Source organism: Lycorma delicatula, chromosome 3, assembly GCF_047948215.1.
Source record: "Lycorma delicatula isolate Av1 chromosome 3, ASM4794821v1, whole genome shotgun sequence".
In the NCBI taxonomy this organism is placed as follows: Eukaryota; Metazoa; Arthropoda; class Insecta; order Hemiptera; family Fulgoridae; genus Lycorma; species Lycorma delicatula.
In genome coordinates, this window is record NC_134457.1 from 52,399,631 (window position 1) to 52,425,276 (window position 25,646).

Below are 25,646 nucleotides of genomic sequence, written 5' to 3' on the forward strand. Positions count from 1 at the left end.
TATTATTATTATTATTATTATTATTACTACTACTACTACTGTAAAGCATATTACACCACATACTCGTATACAAGTGTAAATATTTGTAAAAATTAATACTTCTTAAATCTGAATTTATACTATCAGGTTCATGTCTGCTGTTGATGACTTTTTCATAATTTAATTATGCTGATCGTATTATGCCATTTTATTCTATATCAATATTAACACCCCACTAACATCGTCACATTTCATTAACTTTACTCTTTATTTTCAAATTAAAATTCTTCTCTGGTAATAAGTGATTGATTCCTGTAATACTAGATGAAAGTCTTCAGGTTCTTTTACTCTGCTGATCTGGGAATAGATCAGGAAACCAGAAATTGTTTTAAATTAGAACCCGACAGTAAGATGGTGTTTGGGAAAACAGCGTCGTGGAGTAAAGTGTTTGAGACTGATACGAATAGGCCCGAGATTTTCTGCGGAAGATCAACACCGGAAGGAGCAACACTGAGCTTCCTTATTAGTCATCAGGATTTAATATCAGAGGATTAGGATGGCGGGTTGATTTTAATAAAAATAAAAGCCTTTCGGTTGTTAAAATGGAACTTCGTAATTATTTTTCACGTCAAGTTTTATCTTTTACATTACTTTGAATTATCTAATTACTTGTTAGCTTAATATTTCTATTAGTATATATAAATAACATCAATCCTGTAATGAGTTTGAAGAAGTTTATTCTGGGAATCTTTCCTTTAAGATGTCTGTATATATTTAAAGTTTTTGGTCGGTTCTTTTGTGTTAGTTGTAAACCAAGGTGTCATATAATGACTATACTACCAAAAATGCAAGGATAATCAAATGGATGATTTGATACCGAAAACAAATAGTTTCAGAAATATTTCAGAAAAAGTCAAACATCTACTTTCTTCTTGAGGAATAAAATATGTGATTCAATCCCGTCTTACTCTCAGGTTCTCCCTTCCGTGCCCTATTATAAAAAACAATTAAACATGAATCTTATGACAATTACTGAGACCGAAATTGAAGTGTAAAGTTATTTCATTCGATAGTGTTCTTTGTAATATATTTACAATTTTAGTAGTTAATACAAAATAAATAATTTATTCTTCATTTTCCTAAATAATAAAGTTGTACTTTTTAAAATTATTTTTTCTCCCATTAATTTACCACGATGTGTAATTTATTTCTGGCCTTTGTGGCGGAGTTGTAGCATCCCTGCATTTCACTTTAAAAGTTCCTGCTTCAAATCCATTTAGCCTTTGCATTTTTCATACAATAAAAATTCATTTAAAAAAAATATGGCAACTGTAATATTAGAGTCAGCCTTTTATATTTATTCTAGTAATCATCGATTAATTATCTTGGAGTTGGTTAGGGAGTTGCCAGACTCTTGTAGATGCAATGTCCCCCCTGTTTATCAGGGGCGAAAATTTTTATATATATATATATATATATATATATATATATATATATATATATTACATTCGGTATATGTAATATATATATATATATATATATATATATATATATATATATATTACATATACCGAATGTCCGAAAAAGAACTCTTTTGTTTTGGATTAGATCTGCTTTATTACATTTAGAATTACAAATGTATGAGTGTTATTACATAAAAATACAAAGTTTAAAGTTTTTTTTACCTCTTAACTCACCACGTGCACCGTTTATAGTCCTGCAGACGTCAAACCGATAATCTGCATCATTCCACACCCTGGCGACCTTGACTGGAAGAATCGCTTCCATGGCTGCTGTTATTTTTCGCAGGTGGTCAGTGACTGGAGTTTTTCTTAATATACGATGTATTTTACGTAGCTTCAAAAGGAGAGATTTATCGGCGTCAAATTTATGTCTTTGTGGCCAACTGATGAGAGGTTGTTTCCCTATCCGGCCTTCTAGGAACCTATCATTGAGCCCAGTCCGCTCAACGTCTGAATGATGTGGAGGGACTCCATCCTATTCGAAAATTAGGTTCTCCATATTTTCAGTCTGCGGGAACATAAATTTCTGTAACATCTCAGAGTATACTACGCCCGTAATAGAGTGTTTGTGGAAAAAAGGCCAAAAAATTTGATTATGGATGATAGCACACTATACTTTCTTTTTCGGACAGTTGCGAACAGAATTCCACCGATTCGTGTGAATTTTCTCAGCCTCCTACTGGACAATTGTGGTGATTTACGACTCCGTGAATACAAAATGTTGCTTTATTAAAAAAATAAAATTCTCTGCAAGTAGTTTTCACCAGTAGAAATGAGGACTAACATGCTAACATCATGCATGCTAACATGCAACTGTCTTGGAAAGACAGTTGAATTCTTTGTAGGACTAACTGGTGAGTGTCCTTTCAAAACTCTTCCAGTTTCAAAAATTGTTCATCCCATTTACGTATGATTTTGTCACTTAGGGAATTTCTACGATAGATTCGAGTATAATTTATTTATACTATGGTCACTGATTTTATTTCTTCGAACCAATACACACTTTATGCTTCCTCTTGAGGCGATGCCATGGTACTGAAGCCCGGGCTCATAACATCTTCAAGATTACGCATAAAATAGTAATGAGTGCTACAAAGTAAAACTATACTACTTTTTGAAATCCCAGAGTTCTTTTTAGACTTCCGATATCTATATACGAGGTATGAGAAATATATATATGCAACTTATTCTCACGATCATAAACGAACAAAAGTTGTCTTCTGCTAGTTTTTTAAATTATCAATCATTAAAGTAATGAGACTGTTTTTTTTTTTGTAGCCAAAGTAGCAACATTGGGACGTTACTAGTAGACATATGGTTATATGAACAGCTGATTTATATTAGGTATTAATATTTTTAGTCTATTGTTGCCACGTGAGACGTAAACAAACTTTTCGTGAAATAGTTTTTGTGGTGCGCTACAATAATGAGTGATAATAATTAAGAGCAACGTTGTGCAATCCAGTTTTGTGTTAAACTCGGTGAGAATGCTACTGAAACTTTTTAAAAATTGAAAAGGGAATTTGGAGATGACGCTCCGTCACGAGCCAAGTATTTAGACGGTTTAAACCATTTTCAGATGACCGGGAATCAGTTGCGGACGTCCACGCTCTGAAAAACCGTTAACGTCAAAAAGTGACGACAATATTTAGCGAATCAGAGACTTGATACGGTACAACCGGCGATTAACTGTCAGAATGATTGCACAACCATTGAATTTGAATATACCACAGTCCATCAAATTTTGACAAACGAATTGGACATGAAAAAATTTGTGCATAATTGGTCCCAAGAAAACCTCACTGTTGAACAGAAAAACAACAGGGTGGAAGTGTGCCGCGATCTTTTGGGGCGAATTGAAACTGATCCTGATTTTTTTTTTAAATGTTATTACTGGTGATGAATCTTGGATAATTTAGTACGATCCATAAACAAAACGCTAGAGTGAAGGAGTGGCACAATTCAAACTCACCACGTCCCAAAAAAGCCAAAATTAGCAAATCAAAAATCAAAACAATGCCAATTTGTTTCTTCAATAGTAATGACATTGTCCTACGCACAGACTGTAAATCAATATGTTTACCGACAAATTCTTGAAAGACTGCGGAAAAGAGTTGCCTGCGTGAGATTAGCCATCAAAGACAACTGGATGCTGCATCATGACAATGCACCTTGTCACTGCACCCTTAATTAATGAGTTTTTGGCAAATAAAAACATTCCTGTAGTTCCTCAACCACCTTATTCAACTGACTTGAGTCCCTGTGACTTTTTCCTGTTCCCGACTTTAAAAAACACCTCAATGGACACCATTTTGGAACAGTAGAAAACATTAAAAAAATGTAACCGACCATGTGACGGTTATTCCGGTTTTTGGGTTGCAACACTGCTATGAAGAATGGGAAAACCGTTTGAAGCGTTGCGTGGCTTCCCAAGGGAACTATTTTGATGGTGATAAGAGTCCATGTTTAATTGGATTGAAAATAAAAAGTTTTTCTGAACCAGCCTCATTACTTTTATTTACAAACCTCGTATAAGTATATTATATAATTTTATGCATATAATTTTGGTAAATTATGTCAGTAACTAATCTTATAAAGGTAACATATTTAGAATAAGTTTTCTTAATGTCTTTCGTTTGCCAGTAAAATTGAACAAAAAAGATTTTTATAAAAGAATAATCATACGATATCAGGAATTGTTATTGTGTCATTGCAAAAAAATTAATAAACGAAAATGCGCATGCACTTGTGTATGCGTATTCAATATTAGTATATTTAATTAATAGTCGTACGGCAATGCTTATTTATATGTTTTTCTTTTTAAATTGCTATATCATTTAATTTTCTGAATAAATTATTGTAAAATAAATATTGGCAGATTTAGGCTTCATTATTATGGTTTTCTGTGATATCGTAATAAAGTTTGCGCTGCAAACCACACTTTTGCTTTTTGTTATTATTAATTTATTTGAATTTTTTGTTATTTATTTTATTATCATATTTAAGAAAATCGAAGTGTTTAATGCAAATGAGTCCAACCGTTTTCTTTCTAGTTAGTTTTAACCGTTGATTTATTTTCATAAAAATGTATTTATTATTCTTTAATGCAGAAATAACAGTACTATTTCATTCAAACCGGTACGTAATTATTCTCTTTTTTCCTGAAATTAATATCATATTTTCTAAAATTCAAATTTTTCTAAAATTCAAATTTTTCTAAAATTCGGGATGCCAATTTTAGATCGTGTTTTCTCACGTAATGCTCGTTAAAATAGTCTCCACGATCTACCATTTTCGTTTATTTATTTGTTTCCAGTATCACTATAACAATTTATGAGAATCGTTTGATTCTTTTTTATGAAAATCGTTTTTCTTCAATCTTACTACCAGATGATATTATTATTTTCTTTTTTAACAATCTGTTTTTCAAATGTAAAAAAAATAAATTTAATACAAGAGAATGTTCATGATAAAAGTTTAAAATCAAATAAATATTTCGTATCTGATATCACCAATTTTATCATTGTATTTCTACTGAAGGACAAACTACTAAAAAAAAGGTTGTAAAGTTTTCGTTACTTTACCAGCGGATATTGAGAAATATATATATGCAACTTATTCTCACGATCATAAACGTACAAAAGTTCTCTTCTGCTAGTATTTTAAATTATCAATCATTAATCTGTGTAAACGGTATTTGTATGTAGTCTTGTTTTTTTTTTGTACATGACATTAATGTTCAATGAACTGATACAATGAGCTTGTTATATTTAATGTTTCCTCTCTTTTAAATTAATAAATTCCATTTGTTGTGTTGTTATATTGTAATCTTTTATAAATATGTTTAATCGTTCAATGAAATAATAAATAATAATTACTGTTTATAATGTCACAACCGTTTTTAACGTAAATTGGCGTCATTTCCTTACTTAGTTTAGTCACGAAATTACAAAGTTGTACCCACAAATATCAATTAGGATTTTTTTTACGATTGTTGTTTTTCCTCTTTCTTATTTTTGTTTTATGTTTTACAAAATATGTAAATGGCTTTATAGATTCCAACAACCAGCACTTCTAACTCTTTAAAAAAAACAGCACTAGGAAATGGTACTGGATAATAATATTAAAGAATAGGAAATGGAAACTTGCATATAAAAGGCTTATTACATCCTGCAATTCGGGGTTATATTACTTATTATTATATTGTATTTGAGCACGTGAGGCCAGGTAGTTTGTTTGTGACGTCAAGTTTCCTCGTGTTAGTGTGTATATACTCATAATATAAAATGTATAAGTTACCTTCTCTCACATCCTAAGCTAATAGTCCAACAACGAAAATAAGTGGCTTAACGTCTTATAATAAAGTTAAGGAAATCATTTTTTGCTAATGCCTCTGATTTTTCTTGTTTGTGTTTTTTTCCTTGCTAATAAAGAAAAACTTTATTATAGCTTTCGCTATAATAAAATAACTTTTATCTGATAAATTATTGAATCTTTTCTTATCTAAATTACTCAAGAGGAACAATTACTCAAAAGTTTTTGTCAAAATGTTTTCAAAGTGATCCGATCCGTTAATCTTTTTTCTTTGATCCATAATGGGTAGAATCGCAAGTAATCATTTTTTCGAAGATAAAAACTCCTATTTTAAATTAAAACAAATTTCTAGAGAAGGTTTTTCAAATTTCATCTCATTTAATTTTTGTCTCTGGAAATTGTTTATTAATTAAAATAAAAACATTTATAAATAAAATAAACTTTAAAATGAATATATATATATATATATATATATATATATATATATATATATATATATATATATATATATATATATATATAAATAGTGATTGTAAAAAATAAACAACATACTCAGTAATACAGAAAAAATCTAATAAATTATCAGTAGTTAACTTTCGCGGAATCCCGCATCACCAGTTGGTACATGATTCTATAATAATATGAAAATAATAACTTAATGAAGATGTAAAATATAGCAATCATAAAATTAAAATAAATATACATATACGAACATACCCCCGTTGCGGCTTCGGCCGCGCTATATGGTTACTTGCATTTCCTATCGAGTATAATTTTTTTTTTTTTATTCAAGTAACGAGCCATGTTCAGTCTCATCGCAGCAATAACAGTGGTAATGGCTGTGTTGGTTGAACCGCGCCGTACACCGTCGCTCGCTCTCCTTAAAAAATCGAAATTCAAATACCCCAAAAATGGTTTCAAATATAAATCTGAAGAATATTTGCAAGCCCAAAAAAATAGAGCATCCCGTCACGACTTCACCCACACTATATGGTTACTTGCGTTTCCCGTCGTGGTCAGGTGATATTTAGTCGGTTATGGTTTGCTTCGCTCATCCTTCCCATCTAGCCAGAGGGCTCTGCCCCTTAGACCCCGCTGTGTTCATGCTTCTGAGAATAATAATGATGAATAAATGTTAAAGTCTGTTCAATTTATAAAAAAAATCATATTTAATTTAATATTGCAAAATGATTACAATTTCTTCAGAGCAACAATTTGGTCAGTACAGGGTCCGAAACTTTAGCCCACCGGGTTGGTCTACTGGTGAACGCGTCTTCCCAAATCAGCTGATTTTTTAAGTCGAGAGTTCCAGCGTTCAAGTCCTAGTAAAGGGAGTTACTTTTGTATGGATTTGAATACTAAATCGTGGATACCGCTATTCTTTGGTGGCTGGGTTTCAATTAACCACACAACTCAGGAACGGTCAACCTGAGACTGTACAAGACTACACTTCATTTACATTCATACATATTATCCTCATTCATCCTCTGAAGTAATACCTGAACGGTAATTTCCGAAGGCTAAACAGGAAAAAGAAAAGGGCCCGAAACTTTGAGTGATTTAAGAATGTGGGTTTCAAAACAGTATGCCTCCACCTTAAAAACAATAGTTATAACTAAATATTTGTAACTAAAATATTAATACCCGTACGAAGTACGGGTAAAAATGTACTATGCCCGGTTCTTAACGTTACCCGGAAAACACAATTACCAACTGACCGTACTTCGTTTCTCATTTTTAAAAAGATCTTTATTACTTTTATTTCTTGTTTTTTAGTCATGTAACCGGACGCAGGTACAGCCAGTTGCGTTGCACGTAGAGTAACAGTGACTGTGTTGGTTGAGGCGCCGCGCTACACCCCGTCACACACCCTTAAAAAATCGAAATTATAAAAAAATGAAGATGGTTTTTAAATGCTTATCTGAATAATATTTCAAGCCTCAATATAAACACTAAACTACTAAACTAACTCGTTTAGTGTTATCAGAATTGGGGAAAATTTGCAATCATTGTTCAAATCTCTTTTTACCTTTCTTCATCCCGTTCAACATCGGATTTTGAGTTATCTAGAAATTTGTTTAGATATTTACATGAAAATTACACACCAAAAATAAAGTTAATATCTTCATTTCGTACTGGGAAATTAAAAAAAAATAGCCGGGTTTCAAAAAAAATTCAAAATCTTAACGCTTTAAACTCGTAATTTTTTTTTTACCATCTGTCGCTAAAAGACCGGCGGCCATAATTGTATGGCTAAGAGTAACGAGTCAGAAACCCACCTCAAATACAATATTAATAATACTCGTATGCATCATCTCTCGTAACAGAAACAAACCAATTATTTAATAAAAACAAAGATAACAGATAATATTAGTAACATATAACTAATGATGCAAGTCAGATAACAATAAAATCACAAAACATTAATTCATCCCAGTAAAGTCACAAATATTAAAGATAGGTAACAATAGCATGGATCCTAAACGTTTAAACTATATTTAATACAATAATCGCAGTATAATCACGGGTCATGCTTTTCAATAATCATCCATGCCATTAAAGATCAACAAGGTCCAGTACATGTAGTCTCCTCAATCCTGTTACTTCTTCACCAATGTCAAGTAAATTGAGCGCCAGATAATTTACATGCTTGTCCAACTTTGATATGTAGTCCTTACTGGTTCTCCGTATTTCCTTACGAACACATGACACGCTAAGATACCCGTTCACATCATCGTTTCTACCGAACTATGGAGCCTTTTGCCATGGAAAAAAATGTTGCTGAAAAAAAATTTTACATAGGACTATATGTATGTATGTATATATATATATATATATATATATATAAGGAAATTATATTTTAAGTGAATGGTGTTTTTGTACATCTCGAACCTCAAAACGTAAAGAAAATCCAATTTTACCTCCCAAACTTACCATGCGACCGAAAGTAATACCGTACTATTTTTCGAAAAGTCGATAAAAAAATAATACTTCAATTATTCTTTACATTATGACTTTTGAAATTAAGAGTATCAGATTAAAAATAAAAAAAAATAAATTTTGTAAAATACTCTTTTATTTAAAATGTATTAAGTAATATATAATTTAAAAGAGAAAAAAAAATTAATTGAAACAAAATATTAAATTATTTTCTTTATAGAATTAATCTGTGGTAATCAATAAATATTACATATAAAATTACTTTCTTTTCGAAAATCATCTAGGTTTCATTGTAATCTAGATGATTTTCACATATATTAAAGAAACCTTTCAATCTCTTTGAAATACCTTGCATTTCTTTAACCCAGGGGATTAAAACAAATAATTTAATCTCTATTTATTTATCATAAATAAAGCGTATAAAATCAATAAATTATTAAGTAACTTAAAATAATTGTAGCAAGGTAACCTGGATTGTACATGTAAATAATAGACTATTCAAATTGAGAACCTCCTCCATTTTTAAAGTTAATTAAAAAGATGCTTCATCAGTTGGCAAATCATAAGAACTTATTCTACTGAGGAAAAACCAGTTTCCTTTTCAAAATTCCGGAATTATGTTTCTTGCAGAAGATCTTTCAAAAGATATTCGGATGATTTTACTTTTATCGTCTTATTTTTTTTTACCATAACAATTCATCATATAAAAAAATGATATACTTATTAATTTGATGAAATTTACATTCATTTTTGTAATTTACTAAATTACTTATATTTTTTACGAAGTCTAATAAAAATGATTCGTTGTGTACTTATCTGTGTTCTTTGTAACAAATAATGATTTTACTTTAATAGATTAGAGAAATATACAACTATAAACTTGTAAGGCTATTAAATTTAATGCAAGTTGTTTTTTCTAATAGCATCTCTGTATCCAGTTTCTCGCTTGAGTAATTTTTCATTTTAAATAAAATTGTGTATTTCTTTCAATTCCGGATATTTCTGCTGTATCTGCAAACATTTTGCTTGTTTAAATGTAGTATTACAGTAATAGGTAGGAAAAAGATCCAAGGATAAAAATTTAAAAGTTTAATTAATCGAAAATTAATCAGTATATTTAAGGAGCACATATTTTTGTTTTTAATAAGTTTACTTTTCATATTAACTTGACAGACTTTATTTACCATTACGCTAATGGATTTTTTTAATAATTTTTCTTAATAGGCAATTCTACATTGTAAAAACGGATTCTAATTGGTAAATAATTGAAATCAACACTAAATGCTTACAGTTAGGGACTATTTTGCTTTGTCACGGTTATTGACTACTATTTAGAGTATATTCATCATACTTAGAACGTATAATGTATTATATTTAATATATATATATATATATATATATATATATATATATATATAATCTTTGTAGAACTTACCCAGGAAAAGAAAAAAAAAATTTTTTTTATTCCTTTTATCCTTAAAATTTGAATTCCGATAAAATTTTATATAATGTCCGTGGAAGAAAACATGAGTTAGAAAATGTAAATTACCAAAATCATTTAAGTTTAGACGTTTCAAAATGAGTAAGATGTTGAAAATTAATAAAATTCTGACAAGAAATAACCTTCCGTACAGTCAATCTTTTCTAAATTATGCCAACACAGTTTTTGATAACTCGTAGATGTACAGTTATCATTATGCGCATAGAGATGAAAATTATAATTACTTTTTACTTTGATATTATAATTTCGGACGCGCTACACATGAATTATAACTAGAATGAGATGGATGAAATTAAATATGAAAAAGTTCAGATACTTACTGGGAATAAAATAGAGAGCAGCGGACTACAAATCAGTATACAAATCAAGACACCAATTGGCTACCCAGTAACGTAGTGGTAATAGATTGCTGATGGTATCTTACTGACCGAAAAAGGTCTGCTTTATGGGATTGTTGGTTTTTTTCATCTTTGATATCTTATTCTTGTAAATCAAAATTTACAAAATTTCAAGCAATTTAATTTTATCTTACACGATTTCTTGCGCTTATTTATTTCGTGTTGTTTTGTTAATATGAGTTACTATTAGTTATTACTATATCTAATAACTAAAATAGAGGTAATATTGCTAAATTTCGGTAATAATTTTCATCCTTAAAAATAAAATCAAATCCCTTGTATAAGTTTTTCATAGATACTCATATTATTTTTTAAATATTCAAATTTTCACTTCGAAAAAATGGCTTACATCACCTCCATATTGATTTCTCAAATCGTCATTCGTACAGTATCAGTCGGTTTTTTAAACGTGTTGTTTAATAGCTACGTTAAATTCAGTCCAGCTGTTCCGATGTTAAATATATTGTATTGGTCATATTACGGGCACTAACATAACACCCAATTCATTACCATTTACGAGAGGTTATCGCTAAAGTAAAGACCGTTTCATTGTAAAAAAATCTAGTCTGAAAACTTTATAAATATTTTTTATTTCTCTTATACTACTTAATACATATCTTATACTTTGTTTTTTCCTGTTTAGCCTCCGGTAACTACCGATTAGATAATTCTTCAAAGGATGAATGAGGATGATATGTATGAGTGTAAATGAAGTGTAGTCTTGTACATTCTCAGTTCGACCGTTCTTGAAATGTGTGGTTAATTGAAACCCAACCACCAAAGAACACCGGTATCCACGATCTAGTATTCAAATCCGTGTAAAAATAACTGGCTTTACTAGGACTTGAACGCTGGAACTCTCGACTTCCAAATCAGCTGATTTGGGAAGACGCGTTCACCACTAGACCAACCCGGTGGGTACATATCTTATACTACTTCTGTATATAATTGCCACATCAATAAGACATTTATCGTGGCAATACACCAGCTTCAATATACCCTCATCGTATTCTTCTGCCGCCAGTCCATTTAGCCATTGATTAACAGCATTTTTAAGTTCATCGTCACCGGCGAATCGCTTACCATACAAAAATTCTCTCAGTTTCCCTAACAAATGGTAATCAGAAGGAGCTAAGTCCGGACTGTATGGTAGGTGATCGTAAATTTCCCATCCAAATGTTCTCAGTAAATCACATGTCAGACTCGCAACATGTGGACGTGCATTATCGTGCAGCAGGACGACGCCGTCGGTCAGCCGCCCGTCGCCGATTTTGAATGGTGCGCTGTAACATACGTAGAATTTCGCAGTAGGCTTCTGCATTTATAGTCGTTCCACATGGCATGAAATCAATCAGCAGTATGCCAAACCGATCCCAAAAGACTGTGGCCATCAGTTTGCGTCCAAATAGCTGTGGCTTGACCTTTGTCAAGCCACAGGTTGGTGATTGAGGATGACACCATGTACTTGACTGCCGTTTTCTCTCTGGCATGTAATACGAAATCCACGTTTCATCGCAGGTAACTTTTGAATTAAGGAACTCATCACTTTTTTCTGTGTAGCGCATCAAAAATTCCAAAGCAGATCCCATTCGGATTTTTTGTGAAGTTCCGTTAAGACTGCGGCACTCAACGTGCACAAACCTTGCTGAAGTCTAAATGGTCACGAACAATGCAACTGATAACAGCTGTTGAAACATCAGAAAAAAGAAGGGCGAGGTCGGAAATCGTTCAGCAACGATCTTTTCTGATTTCATCGTCGATGGGTTTTAACAAGTCCTCGGTGATTGTTGAGGGCCTCCCCGAAGGTTCTTTCTCGTGCACATTAATCCTGTTATTTCTAAATGTTTCATACCATTTTCGGACGTTTCTTTTATTCATTACATTATTATTGTACACAGCAACCAGCTGCCTATGAATTTCAACCGGCTTAACGTTTTGATGGTTTAAAAATTCGTATGACGTATTTCATAGCCGGCGGCAAGATCGATTTTCCTATTCATTTTATAACGTAATAACTCACACGTAATCAAGATAGTACAACGCGACAACTTACAGACAACGATGCAGTGTGTACATTATTAGCGTGGCGATGAACGACACAGGTTCGCCATCCTTAAGGAGAGAAATTTTCCAGCGGTCTTTACTTTAGAAATATCCCTCGTATATTATGTTCGTAAGTTGGGCGATGGAACGAAATACAATTCTACTGATTATTTTAACAAGGAAAATCTGTGTTTAGATATTAATATACATCTGTCTCCTAATATGAAGTATGCGCTCTCTCTTTAAATTCATATTTATTTTATAATGTTGCTCTGATAAAAGTTATCGTTGATCCTTCCAGGCATACGGTTGTCTAATAATACGTCATTTTTCTTACTCACGGAACAGCACAGCTACTATTTTTAACATCATTAATGAGTCTTAAAAATATCTCTTCGATATAAATAAAGTATTTATTTATTCGAGTAATATTTATTTGTATTAAGATTTGTCATCTTTTTCCAGTTTTTACCATAATTTATCAGTCTTAACTATCAGTGTTTTCTTTTAACTCCAACTTGTATCTCTAATATTATTTTTTCATAGACCATCTATCAGCAATTACCGTAACTTATTAGTGTTCTACTATTATTGTAGAAAGGATAAAATATAAAAATGTGTAAAACTTAATGATATTTTATAGTAAAACTATATTAAGTATTTATTAACTATTTTAAGTAAACTAGAGGCATTTAAAAATATTTAAATGCCTCTCTTTTCTCACCTTTTTTTTTTTAAAGAGGTGGAGGAACCCCATTTACGGGTGCCTAAGCAGTGTCGGGCTCGCTAACAAGTTCCGCCAGTTATAAACAGCGTATGTATACTTGCGCACTACCAACTAAACCTGCATCCCTGGCTTCCCCCTTCGGGGACTGCTTATAAAAATATTTCATCAGAAGAAGGGGGAATCGCCCACACACACAATCATAACAATCCAACAATTTCACACATCACACAAACAACACTACTGGAAGCAACACATACAGCACATCAAATACATACACCGACAACAACAAAACACAAGAACCTACAGAAAGCAGGACAAGCTACTAACAGCCACAACACCCTCGAGTTACACATCCATACAGCCGTCAAGTCAGATATCTTAAATAGTCACACCACTTACCAGTAGCCAATATCAGACGCACAAGCAGACTGTTCCCAGCCTCAACGCACCCAGGCAACCCCCACACGTACGGGAGGCCCCCTAGGCACTCAGCCGAGGATCTTTCCGCGCGCCCACCGACGCCATTCTCTTCTGCGGGACTCCTCATAAATTGGAGCTTCCTCATGACCGTCCTGACGAATCTTTTCACGGTCTTCTACAGTGTTTCACCTTGTAATAGGACTCGTAGGGTATCTTCAGGACGAAACATGTGCTCACGACTCAGATTGCCGAGCATCTATCTACGCTGTATGGCGAATCGCGGACACGGAAAGAAAACATGTCGGGGGTCTCTTCCACCTCGCACTTCGGACAATTTTCAGATTTATCGAGCCCGAATCTATACAAGTAAGACCTGAATCCCCCAGGAATTGCTTTAACACAAAACTCGGCGTGCCATGGGTCCTCTAGCACCACCCCCTGATGACCCCAATAAGGCGGTGGGTCCACCTACACTTCGTGGCCCGATCCCACCCTCCTGCCATGTTTGTGCCATCTCTTCTTCTAGTTCTTCAGCAGAACGCTTCCGTTCCTCTAATGGGAGTATTCTCAGCTCCCTATATCTGCTACACCGCATTATCATCAAGTCTACAAGCGGGGATCCAGCAATCACCTCAACAGGCTCCCTTGACACCGTCCTATAGGCGGCCGCTACTCTGATGCAACTCCTCCTATTGATAGATTCCAATTTACCCCTGTACTGAGCAAATCTAACAACCGTATAGCAGGGCTGAATAAACCACACCAGTAAGCAATTGTCTCTTATTTTGAGAGGGCCCTCTTGCATTCGGGAGTAGGCTGGCAATAAGCCTCCTTCGCCATCTCACAAGCTCGGAGTACGTGAGTACTAAATCGTAGTCAGGAGACAGCCCAGATTTCCAAGTATGTTATGGCCACCTGAGACACAATTTCTCTGCTATCAAGGATCAGACGTAAAGTTGGCCTCCACCTCCTGGCCGCAGAGATCACCACCATCTCCGTCGTTTCAGGAGCCGACTCCAGTCCTACCCCAGCCATCCACTTGCTAATCCTTGTATACGACTCAGTTATTTTGCGTACAGCCTCATACCTTGTTTCCGTCTCCACTAGCAACTCTATATCATCTGCGTAGCCAAATAATGTAACCGTTTGTGGGAGAACAACTCGAAACACTCCATTATAATCCATCTTCCAGAGGGTCGGTCCAAGGACCGACCCCTGTGTTACCGCTCTATCAAGGTTCTTCAACATACCCATCATGCAGTCTAAAGATCATCTGACGTCCGATGAGGTAATTTTGCACTATCCGTCGCAGGTAAGAAGGGCACGAAGGTACTCCATTGCACCCATTATTGCCGAGTGGCGAGTGAAATTGGACGTTTCGTACGTCCAGTGTAACTAGGACGCAGATACTACCATCACCTCTCTCAAGGCTCTTCCCGACAAGTCGCAGACAGCAGCCACAGCATCGAGAGCGGACTTACTCCGGCGAGATCCATACTGATTCGTGGAGAGCCCGCCCTTCTCATCCAGTTCACCAACTGTTCTTTGCTAAAGCATACGTTCCAGTACCTTCGCTAGCGTATCAATCATCGCCAGCGGCCGGTACGAGGAGGGAAGTTCCAAATCTCTCCCCGGTTTATGATCTAGCACCAGCCGCTGACGCTTCCACCTGCCAGAAAAAAGTTGTCTCGTTAAGACAGGCGTTGTATGTCTCTAAAAACCCTCTGGCTCAGCCCATGCCGCCATCTTGATAACCATATTAGGCAGGAGATCCGGGCCAGGCGTCCTGGCCGACGATATTAGTGTTATCGCGGCCTCCAGTTCTTCATCTATTAAACTTGTCTCACCTACGCGTAAATATTAATTTTAGGATATTTAAGACTGGAATAATTTTCATATTTTATTAATTGTTCAGATAAGAAGATACTTAATAAATAAAGATTTAAAGGTAGTTTCATATTAAGATTTACGATTAGAAAAAACAAGCTACTTTTTATGCAGGTCTACTTCATACTAAGGGATGTATTTTAAAGAGAAAGTTGTAAAAAACGAAAAAATTTCTATCTAACAAGAATTGGAATTTTTTTATAATAAGTATTCCTGCATATATGATGATCTTCCTTTTGTTGGTTCTACATACAGGCTAAATACATAGCCATAATAATTTATTGGTAGTTTATTTATTCTAGTCTAATTTTTTCGAAAACTATAAAATTAGTAATCGAGTGTTCAATTTTTAATATTTTTTTCTTTTAACTTTAGCCAAGACTTGTTTTACATAAGAACAATACAATAAGTAAACTGGATTAAAATAACAAATTTTAAAATTTTATTCACGTAATGAAAGATTTTCATTAGAAAAATTATTAAATGATAATTTGTACTATGGTATTAATGATTACACCTTTTCCAATATATTTTTATGAAGTGATGTCTATTATAATAATAGAAAGAGTGTACAAAGAAAGGTGTTTTAATGCGTGTTCACCGATCCTAATTTACTGGTGATTTTACATGTTGCCATATTATAGATCTAGCAGCCACCAATTATTTAGAGTATCCTTCGGTTTGTTGATGTTTGGATTTTGTCGGTAGAAACGTAACAGAAATTAAATTGACTTTGTATATAGGTATATACTAACATACCTAGTGCATACATAGTTCCAGTATTCCATAATAGTAATACTAATGGTATGAATATACACACGGTTTCCCTTAGAGCAATTCTTACCTTACCTCTGCCCAGACTATTTATACAACGCCTATTACCGTGATTTGTGTAACGGACAAAAACAACCACTTCACCTTTAAATTTTTCACTTCTTCTCTGTAATCATAAAACCTTTATTCATTTTCTATTCCTCCTACTTTTAAATGAAATGTTCACCAGATCACTGAAAAATTCCGGCAGATATATATTATTCGTTTTTAAATTCACCTGAGAGTATAAAATATTTTATCGTAATTTGTTTTTTCTTTACGTTTTTAAATTGATCGTAGCAAATTTATGTTACTGTCAAAATTTAAGAGTTTAGTTTTTAAGGCAATTATGTAATTAACTATCATTTGCGTGTGCAGATACTTATACTACTACTTACTTTAAGGTCTAGATTTGATTATTTTGAAATTCAGTTCATTATTCTATTAAGAAGATTGAAACCTGTTATATAGTAATTTAATCCTTATATTTTGGCCAAGATGATAATCTGTATATGTAACTTCAGCAGATGGTAATTTTCAATTCGAAGAATTTAGTATAAATACCATGTTTATTCGTACAACTGTTGAATATGAAATAGACGGCTGATTTCTCTAAGGAATTAACTCTTTCCAGATAAAATTCTAGATCTTAAAAGAAAAGAAAAGATAGTATACCGATCGATTGTTGATGAAAACAGTTTTTTCTATTAAAGATTTGTTTATTTCTTGAAATGGATGATAAAATAGATGAATGGTTGATTTATATTAGAATAAGTTAATGGCCAAGGCATGAATTATTAATAATTAAACCTATGGTGTATTATTTTTTAGGCAGATTTACCAAAATATTTTAGAAGTGAAGTCAAACTGTAAATTACACGCAAGAGTTTATAAACTCTTCAAGAACTCAACTGCATGATTTCTTTTTTGAAAAATTAAAAAAAAAATCCTTAATTTTATTGGTTAACATATTCTTGAAGTGGCAACACTTTCATATCGAACTTCAACATGAATTCTTTCAGGAAAACTTTCTTGGATTTTAACTATTAATTTACGTCATTTTTATTGATTAATGAAAAATAGTTAACAGAAAGTGTAGTAAGCAGCCACTAAATAACAATTCATATGTAAAAGTAGTAAAAATTTCATATCAGTTTAACAGTGTCGATAACGTTTACTGTTCGTTGAAAGGATATAACTTGAAAGATTTGTAAGAATATTCTTACCGAAAGTTGGAAATTATATTGAGATATGAACATTTCGTACCGCGCTAGAAAAAATTGTGTTTAAAAGAGAATTTACAAAATTGCTCAAAAGAATAAAATGTCTCTAATTTATAATTTGCATTCCGTCATTTTTGTTATAAAATAATTACTTTTTTTAATTCTTGTCAGATTTCAGTATGATCGCGATATTCGTGTGACAATCATCAAGAAATTTTTATCACATGAATTTGATATTAATTTTAATAGTCCAAAAAAATCTTTGGAAGCATGACCTGAGATAATTGAAATATTGGCCGTCTTATCACTGTAATATGTGTGTAGACAAAAACAGTCATTAGTGGCCTATCTGTGGTGGAAGAAGTCTGAGTTTATATGGTGAAATAGTTTTTATTCTTAAACTCTTAGCTAATATCTGTTATGTGATATACCAATAAAACGGTTTTACAATCTCATTGGTTCATTGAATACTATTAGTTTTAGTATTTTTTTTTTCGTTTAATAGTATATTTTAGTTGTAATATTATATGATGAGATGTATGGAAGTAGAAGTGGACAGGATTAGTTGCCTATATTTTAAGTAATTTATCTGAAATAAGAGTTTGTAGTGGAATAAAATAAAATATATATATATAATCGAGTGCTTACCATATCATTTTTTTATAGTTGGAAGGAATATTTGACAGAATAAAAAAGGATAATTTGTTTTTGAAATTTAGTATTTCTGGAAGATACTAAAAATAAGGTGGGTCAATAAAATTCAAAATTAAAAAGTCTTACGACAAAGAAAGGAGAAATACTTCTGGCAGAATCTAGTAACAACTTCGAATTAAGTTGACATGTATTAAAATATGCAGGTTAGTTAATATGATAGTTAGAAGTTAAAAACTGTATTAAAAGATAATTGAGACTGTACATTATCCTAAATAAGTTTGGATTAAAACAATGAAGAGAAAGGAATAGAACGAGAATAGGATCAAGGAGCAGTCTGGAGTCAGAGTTTGGAGATGATGACTCAAAAAAAAAATATTACGAGGTCTGTTCAGAAAATAACCAAATATTTTTAGTTACGCGCCAACGGAGATATTTAGTGACGTGCAGTTGGCAGCTTTGTGTTTCGCATAATTTTTTCTGTAAACATGTGTTCTTGGATTGATGATATCTCGTTTAATTTTCGTGTTATTGTTATTTGACTGCAACGTTCTTTAAGTATTGGTAGCGATTTTTGTAATTGCGATTTTCCGAAACAACTATACAACGTAAAATTTAGCGTGAAACTGGGGAAAATTCAAAGAAACGTTTTAACTTAAAAAAAAGCTTATAGAGATGATGCTCTGGATTTTACGCAATGTTACGAATGATTTTCACGATTTAAAAGTGGCCGTCAATCAACTAAAGATGACCCTCGACTAGGAAGTCCTTCGACTTTAAGTGCTGACACCCACGTTCAGAAAATCAAAGATCTGATGCGTGCAAATCGACTGTCAGGGAACTTGCAGAACAGGTTAGCGCCTCAATTGGATCATGCCGTGACATTTTGACTGAAAAATTGAACATGCATCGAGTTAACAGCAAAGTTTGTTCCTCGTTTGATGACCGAACAGCAGAAAGAACATCGAGTGGACGTTTGTCGGCAATTTCTTGAACAAGCCGATGACGGTGAAACATTCATGCAAAGGATCATAACGGGAGATGAAAACTGGGTTTAAGGCTACAAAATCGTGACAAAAGTTCAATTATCACGATGGATTAGCAAAGAATTTGCAGGCTCCAGCAAATCAGTCTCGATCCAATGTCAAAGTAATGCCCTCTGTTTTTTTTTCGATTTTAATGAAATTGTGCATTTTGAATTCTTGCCTCGAGGTGAAACAGTGAACCGTGCGTACCATCAAGACAGTTTACAGCGGTTACGTAAAAAACTACGCAAAAAGAGACCAGAGTTGCGGCGAGACAACTCATGGTTCCTTCACTACGACAATGCACTCGCATACTCAGCTTTGTCAATTCGTCAGTTTTGTGACAAAAATCAAATGTCTATTCTCCTTAGCCTCCCTACTTGCCAGACCTGGCTCCTTGCGATTTTTTCTTAATTTCGAAATTAAAATCGGTGATGAAAGGACGCCGTTTTAAGACTATTGATGACGACATTAAAGCAAACTCATCATGGACCTTAAAGGGCATTTGAAATGAAGTTATCCAATACTGCTTCGCGAAGTGGAAATACCGCTGGGAAAAGTGTGTGAATAGGAAAAGGGGGTAATACTCTGAAGGGGGGGCAAGGACCAATAATATGTAAAATTAATAATGAAAATTAAAAAAATAAAGTTCGGTTATTTTCTGAACACACCTCGTATATTGCATTTGGAGGAAGAAGGCGATTAGTAATAAAGCGGTGATTCAGCCACTTAATCATTAAGTGATTAAGAAACTTGTATACTGGAATTACGTCATGGTATTTTTACTTCCTTGTACGAAGTAAGGGAAGTATTGTGATTGCGAAAAATTTCGGTTTTCAGATTTCAACAGAAATATCCATTTTGACCATCCCTGAATCCATTTTAACTAGTTTCGGCGTGACATCTCTACGTACGTATGTGCGTAAATATATATCATAAATCAAAGACGATTAGCCATAGGATGTTCAAATTTTGGATTTAGGACGGATGTAACATTTAATTGTCCACCTCCCCTTTTGATTGCAACCTGGATTAAAAGTGTCCAAAAAAACCCAAAATAATAAAAAATGGACTTTGAACTTTTTCTTAACTGCAGTAAGTAATAAGCCCGCATTGAGAGATTTTTAACAATATATCATAAGTGTTATTTCATTCGTTGTAGAGTTATAGCCAAACAAAAGTTTAATTAATGAAATATTGGTATCACAAGGTGAAGGAACATCGGTTCGAATCCGACTTCATCTCTTGTTTTTTTTAAATTTAAATACATTGATTTATTTAAATTAAAAAATAAATCAAGATTATTTGATTTAATCTTGATTTATTTCAATCAAGATTATATAAGATTTCCGTATTATATCAGGATCGTTTCGTATAAATTGAATAGCATTTTGTATTTTAATGAGTAACTCTTCTTTAGTATTAACGTTTTGCCGGTATACTAACGTTTTCATAAGGTCCCAAATGAAATAATTTAATGGTGTTAAGTCAGGTGATCGTGGTCCACTAATCCAATCTAGTTTAAGAAATTAGCATTCAATTGATTCCTAGCTACTAAAGAAAAATATGGCGTTGCACCATCGTGCAGGAAAATCATTTGCAATCTGGTTTGTAAAGGTACATCCTCTAAAAGAACCGGCAAATTATTTTTTAAGAAATGAACGTATGGTTTTCATTGAAAACAAATGCTCCCAGAATTTTGTCATAAATAACGCTGCACCAAACATTAATGTGAAGTCAATGTGGAAGCTAGTTTCCACAGTACCGATCGTCTTCGCTCCATAAGTTACTATCTTTAGAATTGAAGACTCCGTTTCTCTTAAAAGTGGCTTCATCAGTAAGTAAAATTGAATTTTTTTACCTTGTCTGCGTTTCCTAGAAGCCTATGACAAATTTAACCACTGGGGGTAATCTGTTGGCCGCAAATTTTGAACCTTCTGCAGGCGGAAAGGATAAAAAAACTTTTTCCGTAGGATGCGCCACACTTTCCTTTTTGACAAATCATTGGGACATGAAATTCGCTGTGTACTAGTGCCTGGGCTACGCTGAATATACTGAATCACACGATGTTCATTATTAACACGATGGTTTACTTGGCGTTGGAACAGAAAATGAGTACGTTGGAATTGACCTTTTCGTTCCTAAATGCTGATACACAGAAGAATGTTTTAAAAGAATATTTATTAGGTACTGGAAGATTAATACGATTTTCTGTTTATTTTTCGGTTGTTTTGCTTCAATAAAAGAACTATTTTTAAACGTAAATTAATGTAAATAGACCGAATAATAAGTAAATAAAAACTTTTCAATTACAACGTGTTTGTTTTAATACTGTATATATAGTATTTGTTTAACCCTTTGATTAATTTTCTACCATTGTCAAGATTGTTTAAAGGGGGTTTTCCCGTTTTACCATTAAAAAACAGATTTAATCTAAGTTAGGAACCAACATTTTAAAAACTGCTAAAGTTATCGACTTGAAAATTACACACAACCTTACTAATGCTGTAATTCAACTAGTGTACTAGTTTGGTTGAATAAAGTTTAAAAATTTCTAAAAAAATGACAATTTTTTATGTATTAATTTTTTTCATAAAATCACCGACCGTTTAATTTTTTTATTCTATTAATTTTCCTTTATGTGGGTAATAATAGTATATCAGTTAAAAATAATGGTGGTACACTTACAAAAAGAATTTCAAATTAATTGCTCCCCCCGTTACTAAGAAAAGTGTACCTAAAGTTACAAAAATCACATTTTCGGTTAATGAGCGTATAAGATAGTATTTACTGAAAATTATACTTACTAGGTTTTAAAATCCTCCAGGGCAAGAGTTATTTTTTTCTATATCTTTCCTTTTAATTTTTAGTAATCTCTTTACAACTCCCCTTTTTGTATATTTATGTTGCATATTTTTCAAATTTTTCACTCCTTTTTCGGCTGTATATTTTAAACTGTATCATAAATTTTCCGAGCTCAATTTGTTGGCTTTGTAAAGCAATAGCTTTAGGAATGGAACTATCATGAAAACTAATAGCAGCATCTGTTACACAAGTTGAAGAGTACAGTTTTTTGTACCCTTTGCCATATGCAGCCGTTATTCATTCGGGTTTTGATTTTTGCCATGTCAGCAGCGTTTCAGTAGTTCTGATTGTGTTAAGCGTGTATGTGTAGGCTTAATAGCTGTCATTACTGTTTTGTGTAATAAATGTCTATGGGTGTACATAAAGTTATTTTTTTTGGCTGTTATAATCACACCAAGTATCCTTGGGACAGAAAAATTTAGGAGTACGAATAAGAGATCATAGACATTATGTCAACGGTCAAGAAAAAAAGATTCATAACACATTTTATACTGCTCGGAATTTAATAAATTATATCTTATTTAAAAGTTAAAATATCGAGTCATTCTTTGGCGCTAAATTCAGAAAATCGAAATTTTTAACGAAAAATTGGGAAAACCCCTTCGACTAAATATCTTGTCTAAAATGTTATTTGGTAATTTCAATAAATTTTATCTTTAATAACGAATAGTTTTTATGAGTATATCGTTTACTACAGAAAATGAAAAATGGCCTCTGAAATGTTTTGTAATTAGAGTGTTTCTCAATTTTTTTAGTTTTGGATACTATTATTTCTAGATATGCCAGTGTTGTTATCAATATAATTTACATTTTTTTAAAATAAATTGTTAAAGGTTGATAGTCCTAGAATAATGTGGAGTAAATAAAAAGTATTAAAGTATTAGGGAGAATTTTAAATCACTTAGTTTTATATCGTTGAGAATTTATAAAAGAATAAGATTTTAAAAAATGAAATAAAACATAGCATTACATATCTTAATATCCCATCACAATATCCAGCCATGATTATAGAACTATTACTGAAAAAGGCTTTTACCGGTATAGTTCTGATTGGTGGAATTATACAGCCTCTGTTTTCTTAATAATTGGTTTAAATTTGCGAGTTCTGAATTCGCGGTGGTAGCACATGCGTGTTTACAGTTAGCGTGAGTGCGCCGATATATACGGTTATAAGTGTTTATTTACACCCTCTTAGCCCTCTGTTCGATTTTTCATACTACATACTATTTATTTTATTATAGTTTTATCTTACTGTAAGTTACATTTTAAATTTTGTATATATACAGAGTTTATTTTCTTTTTTTTATTACCTTAACATTGGTTAGGTTTAACTCACATCATTGTTAGTTAATAGGCAATTAACTAATGAATAGTATAAGAATTCGTTATTTTTAAACAATTAAGAAGCATAGAGTAAACGAACGTAACATTTTTGTTGGTTTTGGGCAGTCATAATGAACAATTCATAAATGTATGTTGTTATCCTTTTTACTCTTATCAAAAACCTCCAAACGTGATAGAATTTATTGACGAACGCTGACGATCATTAGTTTCAGGATTTAATAGAAGAAATTCTCGTTTCTTTCCATTCACATTCGCTTTTTTGGAAGTAATTTGTCTAACAACTCGTTTAAAGGATTTTGGCCGTTTGTTTAAGATATTTTGCAGCCGATTTGAAAAGGATTGCAATCTAACGCGTTAGACGACTAGGTTTGATGTTTTCCATGCTCCAAAACAAACAAATGTATCATGTTATAAAAGATATCGTTGAGCACCATATTTTTTTTTGCAATTGTACCAGGTGGTGACCGGACCCGCTTTTTAAGTTTAACCCCACCCTGCAAGAGATCACCATCTCTACAAAAACGGCCACCCCGAATAATATTCAGCCATGCAGTTGCAAATAATTGTTCAGTACAATTTTCATGTACGGAGCAATGTTATGCTCCACACTTTTTTCCCTTACATGAGTTAATTACTACTTAACTTACTCCCGAAAGTAATTTCTTACATATAAAGACCGGTAATATCCTTTTACGGAATTGTGTACATAATACTACTGAAAACTACTATGAAAAACGCATAATATGCAACAATAAAACAATAAAATTTTCAACATAAGCCCCGACCGGAATACTAGCCTACATAATGCACGATTAATAAAATACACAAAATACATACATAAATACCGACGATACAACATTACCTGTATGCATAAAAATCAATACACTTAATAGATACAGAAACTAATCTCGCCTAACTACATATGTCTGCAAATATACAATACAATGAATAATAACGAAATACACAACAATAAAACGGAAGCCCCGACCAAAAAAAGAGCATATCAACTACGACCCGTGCGAGATATTCTTACTCGCCGTTCTCTGCGTCTCTTCCACGCACAATAGCTTCAACCATGGCAGTTATATCCCGCTACGCTGCTTCCGAGGCAAGCATCTATTGATGCTTGCCTCGCAACCATACATTTACATTCCCGACTCTTAACTCCCCAAACTCATCAACTATTGGGCGCCTTACATCATGCCACCGCCCACACCGTAGCACAACATGTTCCTGGGAGTCAACCACCACACAATACTGGCATAGGGGAGAAGTCCTCTTCCCAATCCAGTGAAGATATTCTCCAAAGCAGCCATGGCCACTCAAAAACTGTCTCAGCTCATAAGACAGGTTTCCGAACTTCCTTCTCATCCAGACATTAATTTCTGGATCTGGTTCATTCACCCGTCCTCGACTCTCTCCATCTCTCCTGTCACTGGTTGATAAGCCATGTACGCGCGTCACCGACCGCTGTACCCCGCTATCTCATAGCCCGATCCTCCGCCATGAGACTCAAGGGTGACACTCCGGCAATGACAAACATCGCCTCACAGGATACAGTCCTGTACGCACAATGAGCACCGTATTAAAAATATTAGATTTAAACTAAAGACAGTAATGCTAGATGTACCCTATCATATCGATTCCTTTCTTCCTCTGTAAGAATGATCACATAAAAACATATAAACTTTTTTACAATGTTATATATGGATTGTACGTTTAAAATTTCCTGAATAACAGAATAAAGGGATCATATAAATAAATGTTGGGTGATTTCTCCAAACGCATTAAAAAATAAATACAAATAAAAATTAATTGATTTTGTTTAAAACATTAGCATTAAAAGTTAAATTTATATTATCATTTTAAAATTAATGACAGATATTGATTAGACCGTAATGGAACAAATTAAGGGAAAAATAATAAAAGAGCCGGAAGGTAAATTGGAAAGATATAAGATTAATCAAAGAATTGTATTTGTATCAAGCGCTGG